We start from the raw sequence: 27,839 nt of genomic DNA, 5'->3' as shown, positions 1-27,839 counted from the left end.
AGGGTGGTAGGGTCATTGTGTGTGTGTGTGTGTGTCCCAGCGATGCTCCCTGAAACGGTACAAAAGTTGACATCGTGTCTCCTCAATGTAAAGGAGACAGGGAACAATGGACAAAGCACAATGTCTACGGGGTGTGGAAGGATCCTTTGGGGCCTTTGATGGAGTTGATTGGGAAGGTGTCGGCGTGCGTTTTACACAACTTGGGATGGCAAGGGAAGGTGCTGGGAGTGGATGATGGCTTGGTTGGGGGGTTGGGGCGTGGACCTAATGAGGGAGTTGTGGAGGGAATGGTCTCCGCAGAATGCTGATAGGGGTGGGGAGGGAAATATATCTCTGGTGGTAGGGTCTGACTGGAGGGGGCAGAAATAGTGGAGGATAATGATTCTATCTGGAGGTTGGTGGGGTGCAAGTTAAGGACCATGGCAGTCTATCATTGTTGTTGTAGGAAGGGTGGGGTTCAAGTACAGAGGTTTGGGAAGCTGAGGAGAATCGGTGGAGCAACTTTCTGCAAGCTCACCGCCTCTTCAATGCTATCTGACCCTCTTCATATCCTTGTACTGTCTGAACATCAGGCTATCAGTGGCACGGTGGCTTAGTGGTTAGTACAGTACCAGGGACACGGGCTCGATTCCCACTTCGGGTCAATGCTAGTTTGGAGTTTGTGTATTCTCCCCATATCTGCCTGGGTTCCCTGCCGGTGTTCTGGTTTCCTGCTGCAGTCCAAACATGTGCAGATTAGGTGAAATGGGTATGCTAAATTGCCCAGATATTACGTTATTAGTCAGGAGAAAATGGGTCTGCTTGGATTACTCTTCGGAGGGTTGGTGTAGGACTTATTTTGCCAAAAGGCTTGTTTCCACACTCTAGTGATTCTAATACTAAAAATTAGCCAAAGTGCCCTCTGTTCCTTCATCGAGATCGTTAGCTGTATAAGGTGAAATTTGGTGCTCCCAACACTGAGCATTGTGGCAATGCTTGTCACTGACTGCCATCGTGAGATGGCACATTTTACGCTTACTCTCTGCTGGCTTCAATCGATGCCAGCACGTTGCCACTGACACCATGGGTGCCCCTTCTCTATAACCTCCAGTGTAGCAATTTGTCAAAGGACGTCTTGAGGTGTAGGTAGATAATATCCATTGGCTCTCCTAATCTGCTCAGTACTTCCTCAAAACATTCTAGTATGTTTGTCAGGCATGACCGCCCCTTGATGAAACCATGCTGACTCTGCCCTATTTTACCATCGACATCCAATGATACAGAAATAGCATCCTTCATGATGGATGTCAGAATCTTCCCCACAACTGAGGTTCGGTTAATCAGTCTTTAATTTTCTATCTTCTGCCTTACTCCCTTGTTAAACGGGGTGTCACGTTAGAGATTTTCCAGTCCACTTTGCCCTTTCCTGATTCTAGTCATTCCTGAAAGATCACAACTAACGCTTGTACTACACCTTCAGCTATCTCCCTTACAAGGCTTGGGTGTAGTCCATCTGGTTCAGATTATTTCTCTGCATTCTGGCTCTTCAGTTTTCTAACCCGTTCTCTTTGGTGATGACCACCATACTCCGTTCTTCCCCTCACTCTGTTGATTTTTTTGGGAAATTAATCGTGTCTTCTACTGTGAAGACTGACTCAAAGTTCCTCATCCATTCCTTTGTTCCCCACCACGACCTCTCTGGCATCATTTCCAATATCTACTTTTGCCTCTCTTTTGCACTTTATATATCTAAGTGGCTAGCTTACCTCCTTATTAAATTTTCTCCATCCTGAAACATTTTTGTTGCCCCCTGTTGGTCTTTATAAGCGTCCCAATACTTTGGTTTCACACTGCCCATCACCACATTATATAGTTCTCTGCTTTGCTTTGATGCTATCCCTAACTTCCCTCGTCAGCCATGGTTGCCTCATCCTCCCTGTACCATGCCTCTTTGTCTTGCAATGTATCTCTGCTGTGTCTCCTAAATTACTTTTAGAGCCTCCTGCCATTGCTGTACTACTGTCTTTTCTGCAAGGCTACTCTCCCAGTCAATTCTACCCAACTTCTCCCTTATGCCTCTGCAGTTGCCTTTATTCAGCTGAAGTACTGTGCCTCTGATTCTAACTTCTGCCTCTCAAATTGTAGTATAAATGTTATGATCGCTGCTTCCGACGGCTTGCTTCAATTTAAGATCCCTTATCCCGTCTGCCTCTTCGCACAACACTAAATCCAGTATTGCCTGTTCCCTCATGGATTGCACCAGAAGCTACTCAAGAAAAATCTTGTAGACATTTCATGAATTTCTTTTCTTACAATCCACTATCAACCTGATTTTCCCATTCCCCCCTGAATATTGACATCGCCCATGATCACTGTAACCTTGCTTTTCCTACGCATCTTTTCTATCTCCTGATATATCTGTTGGCCCAGCTCCTCACTACTGTTTGGAGGCCTGTATAAGACACCAACTGTCCTTGCTTTAACATTGTGCTTCCTCAATTTTACATATGCAGATGCTACACCATCTGAACCCGATGTTATTTCTTGCTATTGATTTAATTTCATTTCTTACTGATAAGGCAACCCCACCTCGTCAGCCCACCAGTGTATCTTTTGGATAGGGTGCATATCCTGGAATACTTAGCTCCCAATCCTGATCCCCTTGCAGCCATGTCTCTGTGATGCCCATCACGTCATACCTGCCAATTTCGATCTGGGTCACGAATTCATTTACCCTATTCCTCATACTGCATGCATTCAGATATAACGCTGTCAGTCCTGTATTAACCATCTCTCCTCTCATTGTCATTCGTATTCCAGTGTGGTTGAAGTTTGTTTGTTACTCATTTCTTCATACTCTATCCTATTTATGTCTGTGATGGAGATTTTAATAATCTACCCTGAATTCTGCACTCTTACCTCCTCTTTTAATTCAGCTTTCTAATTACCCCTATAACTGATTCCCGTTCCCCAACTCCGATTCCATTGACATCTCTGTCTATCGTCCTAGTTAAGCGATTCATTCGGACTCTGGTCCCAACATGGATCTGATAAAGGTTGTCTCATCAGAACAGGTCCTTTCTTCCCCAGAATTGATATGCGTTTATTCAACACAAAATACAGGGACAAAATGATTTTCTCGACAAACCAAAATATGAAATGTACAAAGAGATAAAATTGTTAAAATACACGCATGATATCGAGCTGTATGAAGTGAAATGTGGATTACTAAACCATGGAAGTGGGGTGCAAACCTTTTCAGTCATTACTTGACCCATAGCTGAGATGCTGATTTCCCCTCTCACAGTGATTCCCCTCACTGAGATTCTCTGGCTCAGTCTCTCGCACAATGTCTCAGGGGGTTAGCAGTTCCTGCAACCATTGGCACAGTCTATTTAAATTAATCCACCTTCTCTCTGGAGCCAGTCAATTGGTCTATTGGATTCTGTTTAGCTGTCAGCCACTCAGCTCTGTGATATTATAGGAGATAAATGATCTGGGATCATAACCAGTATCACCATGGTGCTCACAGGGGATAGCTCCCAAACAAAGAGCTTTTGGTTCAGGGGAAATGTTTCAATAAAACTTCCATCAACTGTCTATTTCTCCTCATACTGTCTCCTGATCTATCTAATTTCATCCCCAATTTACACTCCTTCATTTCTCACTCACTCTGTCACTCCGTTTTCTCTCCCCTCTGTTCATCTCCCTTCACATTCTTTCTTTCTATTTCATCCTCTCTCTCTCTCTCTCTCTCTCTCTCTCTCTCTCTCTCTCTCTCTCTCTCTCTATCTATCTATCTATCTATCTCCAATAACTCTCTCTGCTTTCTGATTGCGTAGTTGGCGAGCTCGTGAATGTGCGCAGGACTGAATGGCTTCCGTCTGTGCTCTATTAATTCTGTGGTGCTCAGACCCACAATAAAAATATTAGGTGCCTGTGGAGACAATCTGATTCAGTGAAGGACACAGGTAACAATCATCCATTATCTCTTTCTGTTCTCTGGTATACAGAGACTTCGAAATATCTGTTCAAATAAAATAGATTGAAATTCGAACAGTCGAGAGGACGTTCGCCAGATGATATTGCAATCAGGATTTAATAAACAGTTGCCAAATACAAAATGTGGATTTACCTGAGGTAGTCCTCCCAATTAACACTCCCTAGCTCCTGCCTGATACTGACATAACTTGCCTTACTCCAATTCCATAGCTTATCAAAAGGTCCTGATTTATCCATGTCCTTACCGATCTTAAAACTGAAGGAGTTTCCAAAATGATTCCACAATGCAGTCCCCCTGAAATGTCAGTAACTGTCCAGGCTCATTAGCCAATACGAGGTCCAGTTTGGTCCTTCCTGTAGTGGGCTATCCACATATCGATTCAAGTAACCCGCTTGGATGCACCAAAATCTGCCCCGTCTAAGCCACTTGATCTAAGGGAGTCCCAGTTAATATTGGGGATTTTGAAGTCACTCACCTTGACAACTCTGTTTTTATTACACCTTTCCATAACTGGTCCACACATTTGTTCTCAAAGTCTCGGTGGCTGTTGAACGGACTATAGTATAATCCGAACACAGTAATTGCATCAATCTTATTTTTGTGCTCTACTCATATTGCCTCAGTGGCTGAGCCCTCCAGTACGACCTCTCTGAGTGCAAATGCAACATGATCCCTTCATAGTAATACAGCTCCTCCACCTTTTTTACCTTCTTTTATATCTCATCTAACACAACAATACCCTGGAATGTTGAACGCCCAGTCCTGTACCTCTCCAAACTAAATGCCTGTAATAGCTGCAACATCATGGTTCCACGTATTGAATCAGGCTGTAAGCTCATCTGCCTTACCCGTAATAATCATTGTGTTGACATAAACACACTTCAGCCCAATGCCATCAGATCCTGAGTCGAAAGGATATACACAAGAAGGACGGGATGGACCTTAATTGGCAGCAATCTCCGATATGTGGATCATTGGGATTTGCAGGTCGGTAGGATGTTCGCAAGAAGAACGGGATGTACCTGAACTGGCAGCAATCTCCTGGCAGGCAGGTTTTCTGTTGTCAAACAGGAGGATTTAAACTAGTGTGGTTATTGGGGGGAGGGGAAACAGTGGGAACCAGAGCAGTAGGTCCACAAGTACACGACTGAGGCGGGGTTGGTGACTAATCCCAGTTCAGCTAAGACCAACAACAAACAGACAGAGGTTACTGAACACCATGAGCCTGGCAGTCTGAAGTACACTGATTATAGTGTGAGGAGTATGACAGGCAAGACGGATGAACTTGGAGCTTGGGTGAGTATATATCACTGCTATGTTAATATTATAGAGATTTGTTTCAGAGATGGACTCGGGAATCCCAATGATACACATATCGGAAGTTCTGCCTCCTCTACCAGTTCTTTGCCCATGTATTTAACTCTACTACCATCCTATTCCTCACCTCATTGGCACATTGAATTATCTCGTCGCATGAAAATGTACATATCATTTCAGCACAACTCCGGCAATTACTTTTTCTTTAAAATGGACAGACTTGACAATATATACTTAAGAGTGAGTTCATTAACTGGGAAAGAGGAGTCCTTTGAATCAGTCCAGTGATGACAGGATCTGATATCTCTCAACTCCACCAAATCTGCTTGACAACGACCTCCATTTTTCCAGAGCGGCGAGGAGAGGAGGAGAAGTGAAGTGAGGGCTGCTGGGAAGATTAGGGCTTAATTTATATCTGGGCTGTTGTTATACCGAGATACTACACGTATATCTCCCTAACAATCCCCTCCACTAACCAGAAGAAAACGATCCTGTAAGGTGAGGCTTTTATATCTTATCCATCTTTTTCACTTATTTAAGTGCATTGTTTGGTTTTAGTTAGTTCATATAAAGGTAAGCTTACAATGGCAGGGCACCTCAGACGTGTGCCATGTGACTATTTCTTGATGTGGGAGCTTAGGAACGTGTCTGTCGTTCCTGACTCTTACACTTGCAAGAAATGTGTCCAGCTGCAGCTGTTGTATGACCGCTTGTCGGCTCTGGAGCTGCGGATGGACTCACTGTGGAGCATCCGCGATGCTGAGGAGGGAGTGGATAGCACATTTCATGAACTGGTCACACCGCAGGTAAGGATTGCTGAGCGAGACAGTGAATGTCTCCAGCTACCACATGATGCAGAAATAACACATTCCCCGACCCACCATCGTTATTGTATTTAGCTAGTGCTGAATTTGTTTTTTTTTAATTTTAAATGTTTTTATATCTCTACTTATGCAACTTGTAACCAATAGATGAACAAAATTCAATTTAAGGCAGATTCATATTTCGCAGAGTCCCAATTAGCCAATCAAATCACATCCTTCCTTGTCAAACTTGCAAATTATCATCTGAAAGAATTCTGGCAGACTTGTCAGCGAGACCTCTCCTTGAGGAAGTCATGCTGACTCAGCCCTATTTTACTATGCACCTCCAAGTACTGCATTACAAGGGCCCAGTTCTGCAGCGAAATATCCCAGGCCAAGGCATCTCCAGCTGCTTCATCAATGTCCTTCCCTCCATTATAAGTTCAAAAGTGGGAATGTACAATGACAAATGTACAATTAATACCACCCACAACTCCTCAGTTTAAATTTACATAGCACAATCCATTAGAGTTTGGGCAACATTAGATTTAGTCCTCGTAATGAGAAAGTCTAATTCCATATTCACCACAAATTCACCTGCACCTCCACACATATCATTTACTGCATCCGCTGCACACGATGTGGCTTCCTCTATTTTGGGGAGACAGGCCGCCTACTTGAGGAACGTTTCAGAGAACACCTCTGGGACACCCGGACCAATCAACCCAACCACCCCGTGGCTCAACACTTCAACTACCCCTCCCACTCCACCAAGGACATGCAGGTCCTTGGACTCCTCCATCGCCAGACCATAGCAACACGACGGCTGGAGGAAGAGCACCTCACCTTCCGCATAGGAACCCTCCAACCACAAGGGATGAACTCAGATTTCTCCAGTTTCCTCATTTCCCCTCACCCCACCTTGTCACAATCCCAACCCTCGAACTCAGCACCACCTTCCTAACCTGCAATCTTCTTCCTGACCTCTGCGCCCCCACCCCCACTTTGGCCTATCACCCTCACCTTAACCTCCTTCCACCTATCGCATTTCCAACGATCCTCCCCCAAGTCACTCCTCCCTACTTTTAATCTGAGCCTGCTTGGCACACTTTCCTCATTCCTGAAGAAGGGCTCATGCCCGAAACGTCGATTCTCCTGCTCCTTGGATGCTGCCTGACCTGCTGCGCTTTTACAGCAACACGTTTTCATCCTAAATTATTCACAAGGTTTATAAATATAACATGCTGAGCTGGCAGAGCGGACGTAAAAGTTGAGTTCAGCTCTGTGTTCAAAATGCTACTTCAGGCTCCCTCAGAAATGACCTTAACTACATCACTCTGTACATTCCCCAAAATAAGAACAGCAAGAGATTGTCCCACTATTTCCATCACTGTGAGCATCATGTGGTGAGGAATACAATCTCCAAGGTTACACATCATCCTGGCTTGAATCAATATCATTGTCCCTTCACTGTCACTTGTTTAGAATTCTGTGGCTCTCTTTGAAACATATCAGTTAGTGTCCCTGCACCACGAGGATCACTGGAGTTCACCACCATATTCTGAATGGAAATTAAACATAGGCAATAAATGCTGGTCTTGCTAACGTAATTCGCCTTACAAGAACAATTGACAGGAATCTACTCTATTAAAGGCATCCATTCTAACCAATCTGATTTCTAACGCAGTTTTAATGAGGCTTTTACTTTGACCTAAGCATCTGATCTTTCTGTAACTCCATGAAACGTCCACGAGTGCTTTCGCAGTGCTGATTAAAAATCACATTTGCAAGGTGTGCTCATCATTCTGAAAGGGAGAGCCTTTTTTGCAGTTGAGAATGCTTTTATTATTTGTCAGTATCTAAAGGCAATAGCCACGAAGAAACTAAGATCAGGAGTAAGTGACTGGACAACTTGAACCAAACCTGCCATGTGATAAGATCATGGATGATCTGATTGTGGCTATGCCCTATAACTTTAATTCATAATTCATAGCCGATAAACTGTCTGACTGTGTCTTAAGAATATTCAATGTCTCACCTTCCACCACTCTCTGGGAAGGAAGTTTCCACAGACGCAGAACCCTTTGAGATGGTTAAAACAATCACCAACTCCTTCACTGGGATATTCTCCAGTTTCCAGGAGTCCATCCATGTCTGTAAATCTCTTGCACAAATTGAAATATTGTTTCAGCATTCAACTTGACTAGACTACTCAGAATATTATGGGTTTCAAAGGGATCATGCGTCGTTTGCCAAAACCCCAACTGATCCAAGGCCAATCTGCCAATGTTCTTCCAGAGGTAAATGCTCCTCACAGGAATCAGTTGAGTGAATCTTCTCTGGACTGCTTTTCATGTCATTGGGCCCTCAGCTCTCCTAATGTGGTCTCACCGTACCCGACAAAACTGTGGGATATCTTCCCTACCCTTGAATGTATTCTCTTTTAAAAGGTTTGAACATTTCTATTGCCTCCCTATGATGTGCACGCAACGTGTTTTGTTTTGTTATCCAGGTGTCTGATTCCTCTGTGCCTCAGCTTTGCAATCTCTCATTTGGATTAATGCACTGTTTTTCATTCAAACCACCAATCTATTCAAACACAGACACATGTTTCCTGCTATGTCCCATATACCAATATATCATTCACTTCACCCCCTTCGAACTCTCTATAATACAATGAAGTGGATGTCAACATCCATCTGGTAATTAAAAGCAATGCACCCAACGAAGAGAGTGTGACAAGTGATGTAACCCACTTCCGTTTTGACAACCCAGTTTGTTATAAAGGAATGGTTCAATGAAATGGAATCCTTTCACGCATTCTGTAATTAACATGTACTATTTGCTTGTCCAGGGGTGACACCGTGGCTCAGGGGCTAGCACTGCTGCCTCATAGTGCCAAAGACCCAGGCTTGATTCCAACCTCGGGCAACTGTCTATGTGGAGTTATCACATTCTACTCTTGTCTACGTGGGCTCAAACACGTGCTCCTGTTTCGTCTCACTTTCAATGATGTGCAGGTTACTTGAATTGGGCATGCCAAATTGCCCATCGTGTTCACGGATGTGTAAGTGAGGTGCGTTAGTCAGGGGTAAATATAGTCAATAGTGTAGAGGAATGCATCTGAGTGGTTTACTCTTTGGGGAGTCAGTGTGATCCTTGTTCGTCCGAAGGACCTGTTTCCCTAATCTACGTATTCTATGATTCTAACTTTAACACTGAACAAATCACTAACAAACTGAACGATCAGTCTGTAACTAATTACTTTTTCCGGAAAAAAAAACAAGATTTTCCTGATATGCGGTTTCATTAATGCGGATTCCACTCATAAATCCATTATTATTAAGAGTAAAATTAAAACTTAGTCTGTCAAAGTTCATCCAGTATGGACTGCCTTGAAATTTCAGTATGTTATTCCCTCGTCTTTCTCTGTCTGAAATGCCTTCTGAGTTTAGATTAGATTAGATTAGATTATTTACAGTGTGGAAACAGGCCCTTCGGCCCAACAAGTCCACACCACCCCGCCGAAGCGTAAACCACCCATACCCCTACATCTACATTTTCCCCTTACCTAACACTATGGGCAATTTAGCATGACCCAATTCACCTGGCCTGCACATCTTTGGACTGTGGGAGGAAACCGGAGCACCCGGAGGAAACCCCCACGCAGACACGGGGAGTTGTTTTCTGGTTTCAAGAATATTTGCTCAGCGTGTTGTGTACCTTTATTGATGGATAGAGCTTTTTAGGCCGAGCATGGAGATTTTTTGTGAGACCCCAATATTTCTTTCACAGATGACACTTCCCTGTCATCATTTTTTCAGCTAGGAGTGGACTCTCCCCCTCTGTCCAATTGCCTCTCTGTTATATATATCTCCTTGACAACAAGAAATTCTTGTTCTATGATTGGTTTCATATTGTTAACGCTAAAATGGATCCTTAATCTCGAAGTGCCATTTTAAGTTAATTGGCAGCATTTGAACTGTTGCCTGGATAAAAATGCTGCTGGGCCTGAAAACTGAACGGGTTTGATCCATTCTGTCAATTTGGGCACCTGCAAACTGCTTACCCACAGACATTCGTTCTTCTGTTTAATCACCGAAAAGCACCTTACCTTTTCAAAGGTCATCATGGTATTGCCCAAAATTTTGCAAGTTCGCCGTTTTAACTCACCAATAGACTGATATGCACAGTGATACCTCCACCTCGATAATATTAGTCCGATCAAAACATCCTGATGAAGATTTTTTTAAAAACTCTTATTTCAAAACCAGGCAGCTGTCGATTCTTCACCATATTCCTGTCTTCTTTTCTTATTATTGGGGATTCTGCTTCCCAGGTCTTTGGTTGACAAAGGTCCCTGTCAGAGAGCAGATCTTTCTGCTGCCAGGCTGGACTTGTTGGCGGCTTGCAGCTCTTTGCTGCTCTGGCCAACTGTTCAAAATGTTTGATATTTATACCCAAAAAATTGATTTGTTTTATTGGTTTTAATATTGTAAAAACACTAAATACAAACTTGATTAGCATTTGGCATCTTGGCAAATTATTTAAACTGATTGGCTGAATTTGAATTTGAATTTGTCTCATAGCAACCCAGATACTGCTGGCTGTTTGACCAAATATTACATTTTTAATTTTTCCAGTACTCTGGCCAGCCTTTCAACTCTCTTGAAGGTATAGTACACTTAAAAATTCATAACACTGTCCACCCTATCTAACCCTCTGATTATCTTATATAGATCAATTCAGACAGCTCTCATCCTTCTTCTCTCGAATGAAAACAGCGACAACTACCTCAGTGTTTCCTTATGCGACTTTCCCTCAAAATCAGGCAACATTCTTCTAAATCTCTATTGAACCCTTTCCAAACGTTCCACGTCCTTCCTGTAATGATGCAAGCAGAAATATACAGTACTCCAAGTGCGGCCACATCGGACTTTTGTGCACCTGCAGTATGATCATGTGGCTCCAAACTTCTATCCCTCTTCCAATAAAAGCTAACATACTGTACGCCTTCTTAACAAGCCTATTAAACAGATTGGCAACATTGAGTGATCTACGTACATTGACACCGAGATCTCTGCTCATGGACACTGCCAAGAATTTACCATTGGCCCAGTATTCTTTATTCATTTTGCTACTTCCAAAATGAATCACCTCACACTCTTGCACATTAAACTGAAGTTGCCACCTCTCAGCCCAGCTCTGTAGCTTATCTATGTCCCTCTGTAACCTGCAACATCCTTCAGCACTATCCACACTTCACCAACCTTAGTATCATCATTAAATTTACTAACACATCATTTTATGCCCTCATCAAGGTAATTTATTAAAATGACAATCAGCAGTAATCCCAACAAGTTCCTCTGTAGGAACTACAGTTTTGAGTGTAGTCTGTGAAAACAGAAAACATTGCTTTTGTGCCTTTGCCATTTTTGAGTTTTTCATCGTTATCTTGTCAGTTTCATCCTGCATAGAGCCATCACTTAGTTTCACTCTGTGATTCATTTTTATGTACTAGTGAAAGCTACTGGTATCAGTATTTATGTTTCCGTTCATTTCCTGTCATAGCTTCTTTTAATGTTGCGTGTTAACTCTTTGCTGATTTTTTTTGTTTGTTTTCATTAATTCAGAGGAAGAGGGCATTGCTGCGTAGGCCGGCATTTATTGCCCATCCTTGATTTCCCAGAGGGTAGTTAGGAGTTATCTACATTGATGTGGGTCTGGAGTCACATATCGGCCAGACCAGCGAAGGATGGCAGTTTCCTTCCCCATAGGACATTAGTGAAACAAGTGAGCTTCTCCTGACAAACTATTCATCTTCACCATCAGTTTGTTAATCCCAAATTTGAATTCAAATTCCACCATCTGCCATGGCAGGATTCGAATCCAGCTCCCCAGAACATTATCTGGGTCTCTCGATGAGCAGTTCAGCTGTAATGCACTAGGCCACTGCCTTACCCAATCCCCGGAGCACGACTAACTTGTGCAGTATGATTCGCCCTAGTTTTTGCCCTCATGCTGTCATTGAATTCCTTATCTATACATGGATAAATTTTCTCTGTCATGCAATTCCTCTTCTCTCACAAATATACTTTAATTGTGACGTATTTAGTATCCCCTTAAGTATTAGCCAAAGTTCTTCATCTATCCTGCCTTTGACTGTTCCCCTACCCCCCACCAACACCTTCCTTCGGCCACTGTAAGTATTATTACCCAACACTAACGCTATTGTCTGTGACTCTGTTCTCACCAGTATGTTGTGGTCATTCTTTCCAAGAGGATCCTTTCCTGCAAGATCGTTTTTCATTCCTTGCTTATATCAAATCTAAAGTACCCTGCTCTCTGGTTGGCTCCAAGACATGTGTTCTTAGAAACAATCCTTCATATACTCTACGATTTGTACTTGGAGCCTCCCCTTTGCCAAGTTCATTAATTGATTCATATACAGGTTTCTCCCACCGTTGTTACCTTGTCACGAACCCTCATCATTTCCGACCTCAAAAGTACTTTGGGGAGACGGTGGCTGAAAATTACTCTTCCCAAGAGGTTTCTTCAGTTGCTTTTTATTTGCACCTGGACTGATTTTAATTTTGTTCCCTCGTGCCAATATCATTTCTTAATATAGCCTTGATATCATCCTTAACCAATACACCAATTCCACCTCCTTTTCCTTCATGTCCATCCTTTCGGAATACGGAGTACCCATGGACAGTTCACTGTCCAGTCCTGATCTTCCTGTAACCATGTTTCAATCATCCTTACCAGGCCATCCCCATTTATCTCAGTACCTACTGCCAGCTCATCAATTTTATTCCAAATACTGTGAGCTTTTAGGCCTAAGGATTTTAAAGAAGTTTTTTTCGATTTATTCTTCCCCTTTAATAGTTTCTTGAGTACGAGCTTCCTGATCTCACACATCTCACTCCTTCACGAACCCCATACATACCATCCTCATTTCTTAATCGCTGACATACATCTTTATTATTTATTCCAATCTCCAACTCACATTTTGGACCGATTTGATTCCTTCTCGCAGCATGGTTATGAGACTGGCCATGCCCGATGTCCTACTCACCTCTACATTCTGCTCCATTCCTGACCTGCTGCTTTGTTTCCCAGCCTGCTGGTTTATTAGTTTAAATCCACCCTATTTGCAAGAGAAAACCTCCCCACTAGGATGTTGGTGCTCATCCAGTTAAGATGCAATCTCTCCATTTCTTAAAGCCCCCACCTGTCCTGGAAGAGGGCCCAATGATCCAGAAATCTGAAACCGTCGCCCCTGAACTAGCTCTTTTACCATATGTTAATCGTTACCTATTCCTTACCTCTTTTATACGAGGCACTGGGTGTAATTCAGACATTACAGAGAATTGTTTTTCTCTCTCTCTCTCTCTCTCTCTCACACACACACACACACACACACACACACACACACACACACACACACACACACACACACACACACACACACACACACACACACACCCTTCATTACTTTGAAGAAGAATACCTGGAACCTTATAAATAATCAGAATGATCAGTGGAATGAAGAAATTAGTTAAAGGTAGGATGCGAGAAATTTGAGTAATGAAATTACTCCTGATTGATCAGAACAGACGAAGATGTGAACTTATTGCAGTAATCAAAATTATGAAAAAAAAGGGTAAAATAAGAATACTTCGTTTCTCTTAGCTGGCATTACAGCATCCCAGTTTCAAGATCTTTGGCACAAGACCTTGGAGTGAGATAAGGCAAAAGTTCTTTCTTGAGAGTTGTTAGGATTTGGAATGCCCTACCTGGGAGATTTGTGAATGAAGACTCAAGAGGGAACTGGATATATATTTGAACGTTCCCAAATTAAAGGGCAACAGTGATCGAGGTGGCAAATGGGAGGATTTGAGAGACACTTCACAAGCTGATGTATACACAGTGGCCCAATAGCCTCCTTGTGTACATTAAAGTTCTGTACTCTATCATGTACAGATGCAAGTCAAAGCCAGTATCAGATTATTTCCAGTTGTAAATGTTGGCAAATATATGATCAATTTGCTGCAGCATAACCATTTATAATGCAAGTATTGCAAGTCCAGCCTGATGATGAAGTCTAATTAGTACTCAGCACACGAATATTTGAAATTTTGTATCCCAACAAATAATACAAATATTTCCTTTGCTTTGCCACAAAAATCTTTTGAAAATGTCTGACTGTTCACTCACTCGGATGTATGTTGTTCATTCTTTTTCACATTTCACTTTAAATACCATTCTGTCTGAATATTTCAAGGTTTCAAATTGTTGTTCACTTCAATTTAATAACACAAATCATTTATTAAATCTAATATTCTCTGTTCATATTGAATTATTGCCATTTTTCAATTGTTGGTAAAGAACTGAAGCTTGCACAGTTAGTGAGAAATTAAACTGATCGATTATGTATAAATATTTAAGAACGCAATTTCTATATGATTGTTCAATCGTTTTCTCACTCGAAAAATACAATCATTCAGACGCCAACGACTTTCCAAATGTTGGAGCAACGATGTATTCATTTGAATACTGACGATGAGTATGTAATTGTAGCGAGTTTTGAGAAGATTTGTAGCTAAGGTTGAAGTTTTGGATGTAGGCTTCTTCGCTGAGCTGGGAGGTTCATTTCGAGATGTTTTACGATCTTCATCTTCAGTGAGACTCAGGGGAACCAACGCTGAAACTTCCTGCTTTCTATTTATATGTTTGAGTTTCTTTGGGTTGGTGATGTCATTTCCTGTGGTGATGTTATTTCCTGTGGTGAAGTCACATCCTGCTCCTTTTCTCAGGGGTGATAGTTGAGGTCTAACTCGGTGTTTTTGTTGATAGATTTCAGGTTGAAATGCCATGCTTCTAGGAATTCTCGTGCATGCCTCTATTTGGTTTGTCCGAGGATGGATGTGTTGTCCCAATTGAAGTGGTGTCCTTCCTCATCCGTATGTGAGTATACTAGTGAGAGAGCATGAGAGAGTATTTTTGTGGTTACTTGATGCTCATGTAGGCATGTAATTCTGATCAGCACTATAGTCAGATAACATGTTCTTTGCTCGATATTAAATAAAATATACAATCTTTAATTTTGTATCATAAAATGTTGGCAGGAAATTATATTTTAGTTCCATAAATATAACATCAACCTAATTGTTTTCAGAGGTGATGCAATTATTGTTTGGTTGAATAATGATATTTCACACTTTTGTGAATCACAATTCACGAACATAGCAAATATCTGATTTTTTTCAGATAAGATTGCAATCATAACCTACATTGAAAAAAGACTTTAAAAGATTTGAATTCAGTCACAGCTGCCTGTGATACTGGGTAAGACATTTGTCTGCTCTTAACTGAATCCAGAGAGCTTCCGCCTGGGTCATGGCAGTCATTCAAACATTATTTCACAACAAATTATTTCGACTCCATCTTCAGTCTGAGCCTTGACTGGGGGCAGATGCATGGACATGGAGTGTCAGAATCACATCGCACAAGTTAAGTATGGTGATGATATCTGGCTTGCCTCCCAGACTCCAAGCATCTGCTATCTGGACCAGACACTGGGTAAAGATGTTAACAAGTTGACAGTATTCTGCAGCACATTGTGTCTCGCAAAGAAAGCTCCAAAACCGTCTCCAATAAATGCCACCTTCACATTCACCAGTATACAAATAAAATTGTACATGTCTGTTGATGGCCAAAAATTAATACATGGGTCAACCAACAAAATCTATCTGAAGAAAACAGCAGTAAATGACAAGTCCAGAATCACCTTAATAACAGAACTTGACGGATTCTGTCTGGTGTAGGTCATCACACACATATTGTACTGTTACTCAGATGACTGTAAGAATGCACCCCAGAAGTGGACGTCTTGGCCTAATGCCCCTACAGAGCGTCCTGATCTCACACACATCACTCCCTCACACATTCACCAATTGAAAAGAATCCACATGCTGAGTGAAACATAGAACAGTACAGTGTAGACCCTTTGGCCTTGACGTCCTGCCGACTCTTTATCGTACTCTAACATCAGACTAACCGATATACCCTTCATTATGCTATCATTCAATTGCATATCCAATGGTCTCTTAATATATCCCCAATGCAGCTGACTCCACTACAGTTGCCAGCAGTACATTCCAACCATCCACCATTCTCTGTGAAAGGAACCTACCTCTGACATCTCCATTCAACCTTCCTCCACTTACCTTTAGGTTTTTCTCCCTTGTGATAGATATTTGCACCATGGGAAAAAGTATCTGGCTATCCACTCTATATTTGCCTCTCATCATCTTATACACCTCTATCAAGTCATCTCTCATCCTGCTTTGCATTCATTTAATGCAACTTTCCAGAACTAAGTAATGGAGAAAGTGAGAACTGCAGATCCTGATGAACTGCTGATGCCCAAAGCTTTGACTCCCCTGTTCCTCAGATGCTGCCCAACTGGCTGTGCTTTGCCAGCGCCACACGTTTCGACTGATCCCCAGTACCTGCAGTTCTCACTTTCTCCATTACTTAGAGCTCTCCCCTCTGCACACTGAACAGGGAATTAATCAGCAGAAACTCGTTGCATGTGGAGCTGACTGTTTATTTCTGGAAAGTTGCATTTGATGAATACATTTATTAAAAGAGAAATTACAGTTCAACAAATATTCATTCATTCCCAGAGTTACAGTTTTGGTTCATGAATTGGGTAGCTTGAGAACAAACAATGAATGACTAAAGAACTTCGCGTTATAGAGTATTCCAGGTGTTACATTCCAGGCTGGATGTCGTTTACCTTAATGCTGGGAATGTTATCGGATAAACAGATGTGATAACGGAATGAGGTGAAATGGAGAAGTGTAACATTTTTGCCATCACAGAGATGTGTTTGAGAGAGGTCAGGGCTGACAACCCAATGTCCTGTGGTACAAGATCTAGAAGCACGACAGGACAGGTAGTAAAAGAGGAAGTGGGGTTGCATTACTAATTGTGGAGTTAGTTACTGCAGTAAGAATGATCTAATGAGGCTTAGTGGTAAGAGCTCAGGATCAAAACCATGAAGACACACCACTGGGGATCTATTATAGACTCCCAAACAAAAGAAAGTACAGGAACTGATATAGAACCAATTTACTGAGGTGTGCTAATACAACAATAGGATCATTATAATCGGGCATTTCACTTCCAAACATTCATTCGGGCAGTGATAACATTTTTAAGAGGGGATAGATGCCTTGAAATTTATTGCAGGGAGCTTCTTATGTCAACGTGTAGCAGATACAACAATGGGCGGGGCTGTGCTGGACCTCACTGTGGGGAACGAAGCCAGTCAGATGTTGCAGGCAGGATTGGATTGAGCATGAAAGGACCAGTGACCGTGACTCCTATGTCTTGAGTTTGCTAAGGAAAAGACCCAAACATGTTTGAAAAATAAAAGCTTTTTGGATTTGGGAGACCGATTTTATGAAAAAATATGACAGGATCTGGCCAAAGTGCAGATGCTTCTGCGTGCAACTGTAGCAGAACAGCGTGGGGCGCGGGTTAGGGGTCACTTGATCAAAATGTAATTGATGACAGTGTCAGCCCAGCATGTTTAACCGAAGATGAATTTTAGGAACACAAGCCCAGAGAACCTCGGGTGTCGACACAAATTCCGAACAGAATTAATAAGGAAATAGAAGCTTAACGCAGTTACAAAGTGAGCAGGTCAATGGAGGTCCGAAAAAATATAGAAAGTGTAGGGATAAACTTAAAAAGTCAGTAGAAGAGCACGAAGTGTTGGCGGGGAGTTAAAACATTCGAGGGTAGAGATTAGCAAGAATTCAAAGACATTCTTTCGGGTTATTAAGGGGAAGAGGATAACGCGGGAGAGAATGGGGAATATTCGGGACCAAGGGGGCAGCCTGTGCACGGAGCCAGAGAATATGTTAAACACTGACTTTCTTTCGGTCTTCAGTTTGAAGAAGGAGTTCCTGGATTCAAGGTGAGTGACCGTGTGATCCTTGAGTGAATTGATTCAGAAGCTGACAATGAATTGGAAGTTTTTGCCGGATAGAGAGAGTAGACAAATGCACAGACCAGAATGCGCTGTATCTTAGGCTGATGTGAGGAGATTACAGTCTCTTAACTTTTCATTTTTGTTTTGCCTCTGGCCACAGAGAAGGTGTGATAGGACAGGATAACATCTAATATTGGATACAACTTTCAAACAGTGCTAGAAATACCACATGGGGTTAAAGACCATCAAGTCTCACATCAGTGAAAGGGAAATCATTTTCGAAAATTCTTCGGGCTGTTGAGGCTGGCTCATTAAATATCTTTAGGATTGAGGCAGACTGATTTTCATACAAGGTTCATGGGGAAAATGCCGGAAAGCGGAATAGGGGGATTTTCAAAATCGATCTCACGAATTGAGTGGGAAAGCAGACTCAGTGAGCGGATAGACATAATGTTGTCCCTATGTCGAATTGTATCATTTTTACAATAGCCTTGTATTCACTTGAACATTAACCTCTCTCGCTGTGGAGACACAGTTTGGAATGCAGTCAACGGATTCAAGGAAATAATAAATGCAGTACTCTTAAACAGAAAGGACCAAGGGACTGTAACAACGCAGATTGGCTGTCGGGGTGAAGATTAGCATCAGCGCAGTTAGCACTACCAGAAGGAAAATCTCCGTAAGACATCTTCCAAGGCCAATCAGTGATCTTGGATGGAGAGCAGGTAGTCAGCAGCCAAGTGTAAAGGAGTACTTAATGCCCAAGTGCTACATCACTGCAGTGTCTCCCTCCTTCCCTAACCAAAACTAAATGTGAAGGGGTAGAGAGACATGCGGTTGGTAGCAGAGTCAGTAGTAATGTTTGGCTCAAGAGGTTTTGGACAGCAGCAGCTCATCGAAAACTACAGGCAAGCTCAAATAAAGTCCTTTCAACTTTAGTCTTGCAGCAATGGAGATGGCAGTTAGGACTGTTGAACGTTCCTCCTACGGGATGTGGGGAGCTCAGGGAAATTCCCACAGTCCCTGGTAACTACACGTGTGGAAAATGTACCCAGCTGCAACTCCTGGGAGACTCTGTTCGGGAGCTGGAGCTGGATGCCCTCAGGATCATCTGAGATATTGAGAACTTCATAGATAAGAGCTTTCGTGTTGTGGTCACACCCAAGACTCGCCCCAATCATGTTTCTGTAATGACTATAATATCCCAGTCTCGCGTTAAGATCCATGCTATGAGTACATCAGGCTTACCTATCTCTCCTGTTGCATTTAAATAAAGGCAATTTAATCCAACAGGCGTCCTTGCTCCCTGTTGCGTTCAAGACAGAGAGGAAGTTGGCGACCACCTGGAATGGCGAACGGAGCAGGCAGAGAATGCAGGAATCCCCTGTGGCAATTCCCCGCGAAAACAAGTACATCGTTTTAGATACTGTTCAGGGGAAATACATTCCAGGGGAAAGCAGTAGTAGCCAGATTGGTGGCACTACCATTGACTCTGGGGCACAGTGGGAAAGAGTAACAGTTAACAGGACCTTACAGATAGGAGAGTCGATTGTTAGAGGGACAGATCGGAGATTCTGTGGCCTCAAATGGGAATCCAGAATGTTGAGTTACCGCCCAGGTGCCAGGGTCCAGGATGTCTCCGAGTGGCTGCAGAACATTCTCAAGGAGGAGGGGGAGCAGCCAGAAATCATTATGCACGTTGGCACAAATGACACGGGTAGATGTCGGAATGAGGTCGTACAGAGTGAATAGTGAGCGCTGGGAGAAAAGTTAAAACCCAGGGCCTTGACAGTGGTAATCTCCTGATTACTTCCATTGTAATGAGCTAATGAATGTAAGAACAGGAGGATATGGCAGATGAACAAGTAACTAAAGAATTGGTGCGGGGGTAGGGGGGCAGAGAGATTCGGATTTTTGCATCATTGTTGTCTTTTCTGTGACAGAGTTGACCTGATCAGGAGGGACAGGTGGCACATGCACTGGGAAGGGGATGAGTATCTTGTTGGCGAATTTTGTTCATGCTACAAGGGAGGATTTCAACTATATTGACGAGGAGCGATACCCTCATGATCAGTGAGGCAAGAACCAGGCTGGTAGGAGATACAGTAATCAGAAACAATAAAGTGAAGACACAGATCAGGCTGGAACATGATAAGGACTAAGGAATGCCTGTTGGATTAAACTACTTTTATTTTGGTGCAAGAGGGCTGGCAGGCAAGACCAATAAACTAATGGTGTGGATAGGAACATGGGATTGGGATAATATAGCCTTTATAGAAACATGGCTAAGCGAGGGTCAGGACTGGCAGCTTCACGCATCAGGGTCCAGGTGCTTTAGGCGGGACAGGGATGGTGGAAGGAGGGGAGGAGGAGTTGAATTTCTGATTAAGGGGATTATCACAGCAGTCATCAGAGATAAAATAACTGACCAATCATCCAGCGAGGCTTCGCGGGTGGAGCTAAGAAGGAGGAAGTGGATGATGATGTCACCAGGGTTGTACTATAGGCCTCCAAAGTCAACGTGAATTTGAGTAACAAATATACAGGGAGAAGGGAGATATGCAGGAGCAATGTGGTTGTCATAAGAGTGGATTTTAATTTTTGTAACAGACTTGAGATTGCCAGAGCATGAAGGGATTTGATGGAGTGGAATCTGATAAGTGAATTCAGGAAAGTTTCCTCCAGCAGTATGTAGAGGGTCCTACTTGGGAAGGGGCAAAATTCGAACAACTCTTGGGAAACAGAGCAGGACAGGTGACTGAGGTGACAGTGGGGGAGCACTTTGGGACCAGTGATCATCGTCCTATTAATTTTCAAATAGCTATGGAGAGGGACAAAGCTGGTCCACAGGTTCAAGTTCTAAATTGGGACAAGGGGAATGTTGATTGGATTGGACAGGATCTTGCAAGGGTTGACTGGAGTAATTTGTTTGCAGGAAAATGGCCCGCTGGCTAGTGGGAAGCCTTTAAACGTGAGATAGCTAGAGTTCAAGGTCTATATGTTCCTGTGACGGTGAAAGGCAAGGTTGGCAGGAATGGGGAACCCAGGATGACAAGAGACATTTAGGCATTGACTGGAAAAAAAGAGGGATGCGTGGCTCAGGCACAGGCAACTGCGATCAAGGGAGTCCCTGGCAGTATATAAGGGATATAGGAGTTTACCTTTGATGGAAATCAGGAGGGCGACAAAGAGGATATGAAAGAGCGTTGGCTGAGAAGATTAGGATGAATCCAAAGAGGCACTTTAAGAATATGTGAGAAGTCTGGTTGAATTTATAACACAGATGGCAAGCTGGAAGATTAAGTCAAATCCCAAGATCCAGTGCTTAAACAAAGTAGACTACAACAGGATGAGGCAGTAATTTTTCAAAGTGCACAGCAAAATTATATATATTAGTGAAAAGGAAGGACTGTAGGAAAAGGAGTAATCTGCCATGTCTAAGGAAATAAGGGAGTCTAACAAATTGAAATAGAAGGCATACAAATTGGCAAAGGCCAAGGAGAAACTAGGAGATTAGAAAAACTTTAAAGATCAACAAAAACTTGATGGGATTTTTACTGGGTATACAAATGGGTAGCTATCCCCAGGGCAGGAACAGCAGTTTACACTGCTCGAGGAAACCTATTGCGTGGGGAACATATGGCCTATTTAATTGTTGAAGTACTTATCTGAAGAAGTCTGTCAGCATAGAGATGAACCTGATAAAGTTAAAAATTACATCGTGCTTGGAAACCTAGTGCTTCCTAATAAACCTGTTGGACTATAACCTCGTGTGGTGTTTTTTTTTAACTTTGTCCACCCCATTCCAAGACCGGCTCCTCCACATGAGAATCCTGACAGACAACCCCACCGAAACTGAAGCACCTGTCAAGTACTTGACTGAGCCACGGAGGTGTTGGGGAGGGGTGTGTTGTTTAAACACAAAGTGCTGAATTGAACTAGACTTTTTAAACTGCCGTTGCCACGGAGATAATCCTGACAACCAGCCTACATTCAAAGCCACAAAGCACTCTAACATGGACATGGCTGTGTCTCAGTACGTTGTCCAGTCACATTGATATTTGAAATATTCGCCCACGGACAGAATGCACACCTTTCCTTCCAGATGAAAAGGCCAATGATATTCAGATCAGCACGAATCAAGTAACCATCAGATCTGAACATAAAGTTCAATTTGAATTTCTCAATTGCAAATCCACACTTTCCGTACCCTACAACAGAGAAAACAAGTCACCATTGTTAATACAGGATGGAACTTTATAAGACAATGATAGTATTAAATTGTAGTTTCCTTTTTACCCCAAAGCTTCAAATCCCAGTCTCACAATTTCTCTCTCTTGTTAACTGAAATCCAAACCAATCTCATTCCTCCTTTCCTCCACACCCAGTTCTCACAATCTCTCTCCTCGCCTTGAATTCAGTTTCCGAGCTGCTGTCAGCAGACTAAGAACCAAATCAATGAGTTTGACTTGGAGCCTCCAGGGTGTTGGTGAATCCTCCCCCCATCTCCCAGAACCCCCATTCTCTGATGAGAACCATTCTGCACACACTGGCCAAATCATATCTGGTTGAACTAAAATTAACCAAATTAGAACTCTAATTAGAGGCCCATTCTTGTCATTTTCCATAACAAACCTGACTATTCATAAGAGTTCTGACAATTTGCTGCCAAATGCTCCCCCATTGATACTTTAACCACTCGTCAGGATACTATTCCCTTGGGTCGGGTTCTCAGAGGAAAGAAGGAAGGGAGCTGGCAAAGACAGATTAATCCCACACATCCACAGCCTCCCTCCCTGGCACTGACCCGCCCTGAACATACGCCAACAATTGGCCAGCACTGCGCCCATGCACTGATCTCCCTTCCTACGGAACATGCTCTCGATCACACAGGAGCCTGGAGGATTGAGATCAGCTGTTGCCCAATAGAATGGAGGGGGCGGGGCTGGATGACCGGAAATAATGGGATTGTGAACAATGAATGAATGTAGAGGACACTGGGGGATGGACAGGTCAGTGAGGGTCAGGAGCAGTGCAGCAGCAGGAGGGGATACTGGACAAACTGAGCAATAGGAGAGTCTGACAGGAGAGAAACTACAGGAAGGTTCTGTTTGGAGACTCAGGCAGGGACAGCTGGGAGACAGTATGGCCTGGTGGCTTGGGCATGTTTTCTAATCATCCTCTTCAAAGCCGCTGTTACCAAACCCTGAACCCGATCCTCTTGGTCCAGAGGAAAGAACACTACCACCATTTCATGGTTGGCTAGTGGAAGGAAAGGAAGATTTTCTCAGCCTCACTGACATGGAAACTCCATGAGCTCCTTGTACTTACTGTCTACGGTGGGGATGGAGGAGACAGGGCAGGTGGGAGGGGGTAGGGATATAGGGACTGCCTTTCAAAAGGAACTCACCTGTGTTGGTGTTATTAACAAGACTCAATACACAGTCACTAACACAAAGCTGGTGTACGTGAACGTTATCCAGAATATTAACTCCTATAACTGGGCGACGCAGACCCCAATGTACAGAGTTAAGTCCTGGATATCAATAACAGCCTTGTGCGTGGGAAATCATGTCTCATGGAGTGGACTGAGTTTACTGAAGAAGTAACAAAGCGGATTGATGAGGGCAGAGCGGTGAACATGATCTTCATGGACTTTAGTAAGGCGTTCGACAAGGTTCCTCATGGGAGATTGGTTGGCAAGGTTAGATCTCATGGAATACTGAGAGAACTAACCATTTGAATATAGAACTGGTTCAAAGGTCGAAGACAGAGAGTGGTGGTGGAGTGATGCTTTTCAGGCTGGAGGCCTGTGACCAATGGAATGTCACAAAGATCGGTGCTGAATCCACTACTGTTTGTCATTTATATCAATGATTTGGATGAGAACATAAGAGGTATTGTCAGCATGTTTGCAGATGACACCAAAATTGGCAGTGTAGTGGACAGATAAAAAGATTACCTCAGAGTACAATGGGATCTGGATCAGATGGGCGAATGGGCTGAGGCGTTCAGTTTAGAAAAATGTGAGATGCTGCATTTTAGGAAAGCACACCTTCGCAGAATTTTTGCAGTTAATAGTAAGTTCCTGGGGAGTGTTGCGAAACAAAGAGAACTTGGAGTGCAGGTTCATAGTTCCTCGAAAGTAGAGTCACAGGTGGATAGGATAGTGAAGAAGGCAGTTGGTATGCTTTCTCTTATTGGTCAGAGAATGTAGTTTAAAGGTTGGGATGTCATGTTGTAGCTGTACAGGACATTGATTAGGCAACTTTGAAAATATTCCAGCAATTCTGGTCTCCTTCCTATCAGAAGGATGTTCTCAAACTTGAAAGGGGTCAGAAAAGAATTACAAGGATGTTGCCAGAGTTGGACAGGGTGATTTCCCTGCAGCTTCGGACGCTGAGGGGCGACCTGATAGAGATTTATAATATCAGCCGGTCATGGGTAGAGCAAATAGACAAGGTCCTTTCCCCGTGGTTGGGGTAAACAGAACTAGGGGAGAGTAGGCAGAGAGGGTGGCCTGAGGGTAGGGGGAAAGAGAGGATCTGGGGATTGAGAGGGGTGGCACAGGTGAGGACAGAGATAGGGGCAGGGGAGGACAGGCAGAGGCAGGGGAGAATCAGAGAACGGGGAGTGGAACGGAGTGGGAGGGAAACAGAGAGGGGGAACAGAGAGTTATTTTATGGATCTACAACTCAACCCTGTTCCTGTTTTTTCCTCCTCACTTTCAATCCCTCTGAAGAGCTCAGAACTGCATAGTTCCTGGCAAGTCAAGTTTCAGGGAGACTGGGTGCTGAAGACTGCATTTGGGACGCTGACCTTTATTGGTCTGTGCACTCCTCAATAAAGGGACCTGGGTTCGATTCCACTCTGTGTCGTGTTTGCACATTCTCCCTCTGTGTGTTTGCACGGGCATCCTCTGGGTGCTCTGGTTTCCTCAAAAAATCCAAAGACGTGCAGGTTAGGTGGATTAACTGGGGGTAATGCTGGGTTCCATGGTTCAGGTGGGATGCTATTCCGATGGTCGGTAAGGTCTCATGGGCTGAATGGGCTGCTTCCACACTGTATGGATTCTGTCACTGAGTATAAGAGTTAGGAGGTCACGTTCTGGCTGTACAGGGCATTGGTGAGGCCAATTTCAGAATACTACATTCAATTCTAGTCTCCCTGATTTCAGGAAGATAGGAGTCAGCGCCATAATAACAAGTTCCTGGGAAGTGTTAACGAACAAATACACTGTTCAGAGTGGTTTGATAGTTCCTTGAAAGTGAGGTTGAAGATAGACAGGTTGGTGAAGGTGGTGTTTGGTATGCTAGCTGTTATTGGGCAGTGCATTGAGTAAAGGAGTTGGGAGATCATGGTTCGGTTGTACAGTTTATCGGCTCAGCCACTTTTGGAATGCCCAGACTGCTTTACATTCTAGTATCCCTGCTATAGGAAAGATGTTGGGAAACCTGAAAAAGTCCAGAAAAGATTTATAAGGGTGCTGCCAGTATTGAAACATGTGAACCATAAGGAGGGGCTGAGGATATTTTGCCTGGAGTAGTGGACGTTGTGGGATGGCATTATACAAGGTCTTCAAAACCGCAATGTTTCCTGCAACTGTCACCATTTCAGATGCTGCCAGACCTGCTGAGGATCTCCAGCAATTATTTTTTGTTTTTATTTCAGATTTCCACGATTTTGCTGAGGCACTTAGAGTAATAGACATTTGAAAGACTTCATATTTTGTTGACTCTCACCCCTGGGATGGCAGGATGAAGATGGATGAAGAGGACTCAATCCTCGTTTAATTCTCCTTTCCTTTGTCTTTCTGAGCTGTTGCCTGCATCACGAATACTCTATCTCCCATTCCCTGACCTGAATCTGGCCCATCGAAGCCACTCTGTAGCTCCCAACCCCCTGCCAGACTAGTTACAATCTCACCAATGGAACTAGCAATCACCCCACCAAGAGATTTCTCCCAGACCTGCCCAGGGGTAACCAGTCAGGCTGGTACAAGTCTCACCTCGCCCAGAAACGGTCGCAGTGCCTGGAAAATCTAAACCCTTCTCTAGAACACCATTTCTCCAGCCACACATCCAGCTGATCTCTCCTCTTATTCCTGCTCTCACTAGCACATGGCACTGGGTGTAAGTCTGACATTATTACTTTTAACTTTAATATATCTCTGATTTCCCTTTATACATATTTCAGGCCCTCATCCCTTTGTTTCGCGATGTCGTTGGTATCTGTGTGTTCCACAACCATTGGTTATTTACCCTCCAGCTGCAGAACTCACTGTAGCCACTCCGTGATATTACAGATCATAGCACCAGGGAGGTAACATGCCATCCTTGATTCATGTCTGTGGCCACAGAAGTACCTGCCCTAACTCTGACCATTGATCCCATGTCACGATAGCCCTGCAACTGTCTTACCTCCTGTTCTGTGCAGCAGAGCTATGTGTGGTGTCATGACCCTGGCTGTTGCTGATTTCCCCGAGAGGCCACCCCACCCATTCACCCCAACAGAATTCGAACCAGTATACAATATCTGTTTGAGAAGGGGATGATCACTGGGGATTCCTGCACTGCCTTCCTGAGCCTTTTATTTAGTTTGATGGTCACCCATTCCCTTTGCGCCTGTGTAGCCCTCACCTGCAGTGTGACGAACTCACTAAACGTGCTGTCCATAATATTCTCAGTATCATAGATGGTCCACAGTGAGTCCACTCACAGCTCCATGTCTGAAAAGCAGTTTCCCAGTAGCGCAGATGGGCACTCTTCCTACACACATCGCCGTCAGGGACACTGGAAGCGTCCCTTATTTCCCACATTGTACAAGAGGAGCCCACCACGGGTCTGAGGGTTCCTGTCTCAATGTCTCTCTAGATTCAGCTATTTTCTCCCATGAAGAGAATTTAAAAGAGCTTTCAACCTTCCTTCACTTCAAACATGTCCATTATAATCAATAGCCCCAATCTTTACTTAAGCTGATATATTATACTTTAAAAACTGTTAACAAATTGGCTGTTCTCATTGGGACCATGCGAAATTCTGAATGGCCTGAACTAAAACTGAGTTTCAGCTTCACCTTCTCCCTGTCTCATCTTCCTCTGTTTTCACCCAACTCTAAAACACTCTCATTGAGCCAAACAGCCCTCACAGTGCAGCCCTGTCATTTTCATTGTCTGCTCACACCTACACTGCCCTCAGCCTCCTGGACTGTTCCAATGCATCTCAATGGGAGCTCAGGGACAGCATCTCATCTTTCAATTCAGCCCTTTGTAACCCCAGAGTCAACATGGACCTCAGCAGTTTCTGGAAAAACAGATAATTGTCAGAATCTGGAACATTTCACCTGAAAAGTTACTGGAATTTGAGTCCATAAGAAATTTTAATGGGAAATTTACAGGGAATTGAAAATAAGGAGTTCACAGGTTAAAGTCATGAAGTGGTTGACTGGGTCTAAACATGACAGTTCCTGCAAAGGGTCTAGGTGTAGTTTGGATAAATCTATATTCCCTCTCAGACCAATATCTCCTTCCCGGGCTGCACGGCACAGAACAGAGCACATACCCCAAGGGTGATCCAACCATGAATTTGTACACCTTTCTGCCATTTGCTTGACAGAGATATGAGAGTCTGGAATAGGGTGGTTCTGGAAAAGCACAGCAGTTCAGGCAGCATCCGAGGAGCAGTAAAATCGACGTTTCGGGCAAAAGCCCTTCATCAAGAATAGAGAC

The sequence above is a fragment of the Chiloscyllium punctatum genome, unplaced genomic scaffold (genome assembly GCF_047496795.1).
Source record: "Chiloscyllium punctatum isolate Juve2018m unplaced genomic scaffold, sChiPun1.3 scaffold_372, whole genome shotgun sequence".
Lineage (NCBI taxonomy): Eukaryota > Metazoa > Chordata > Chondrichthyes > Orectolobiformes > Hemiscylliidae > Chiloscyllium > Chiloscyllium punctatum.
This window is presented reverse-complemented; position numbering follows the sequence as displayed.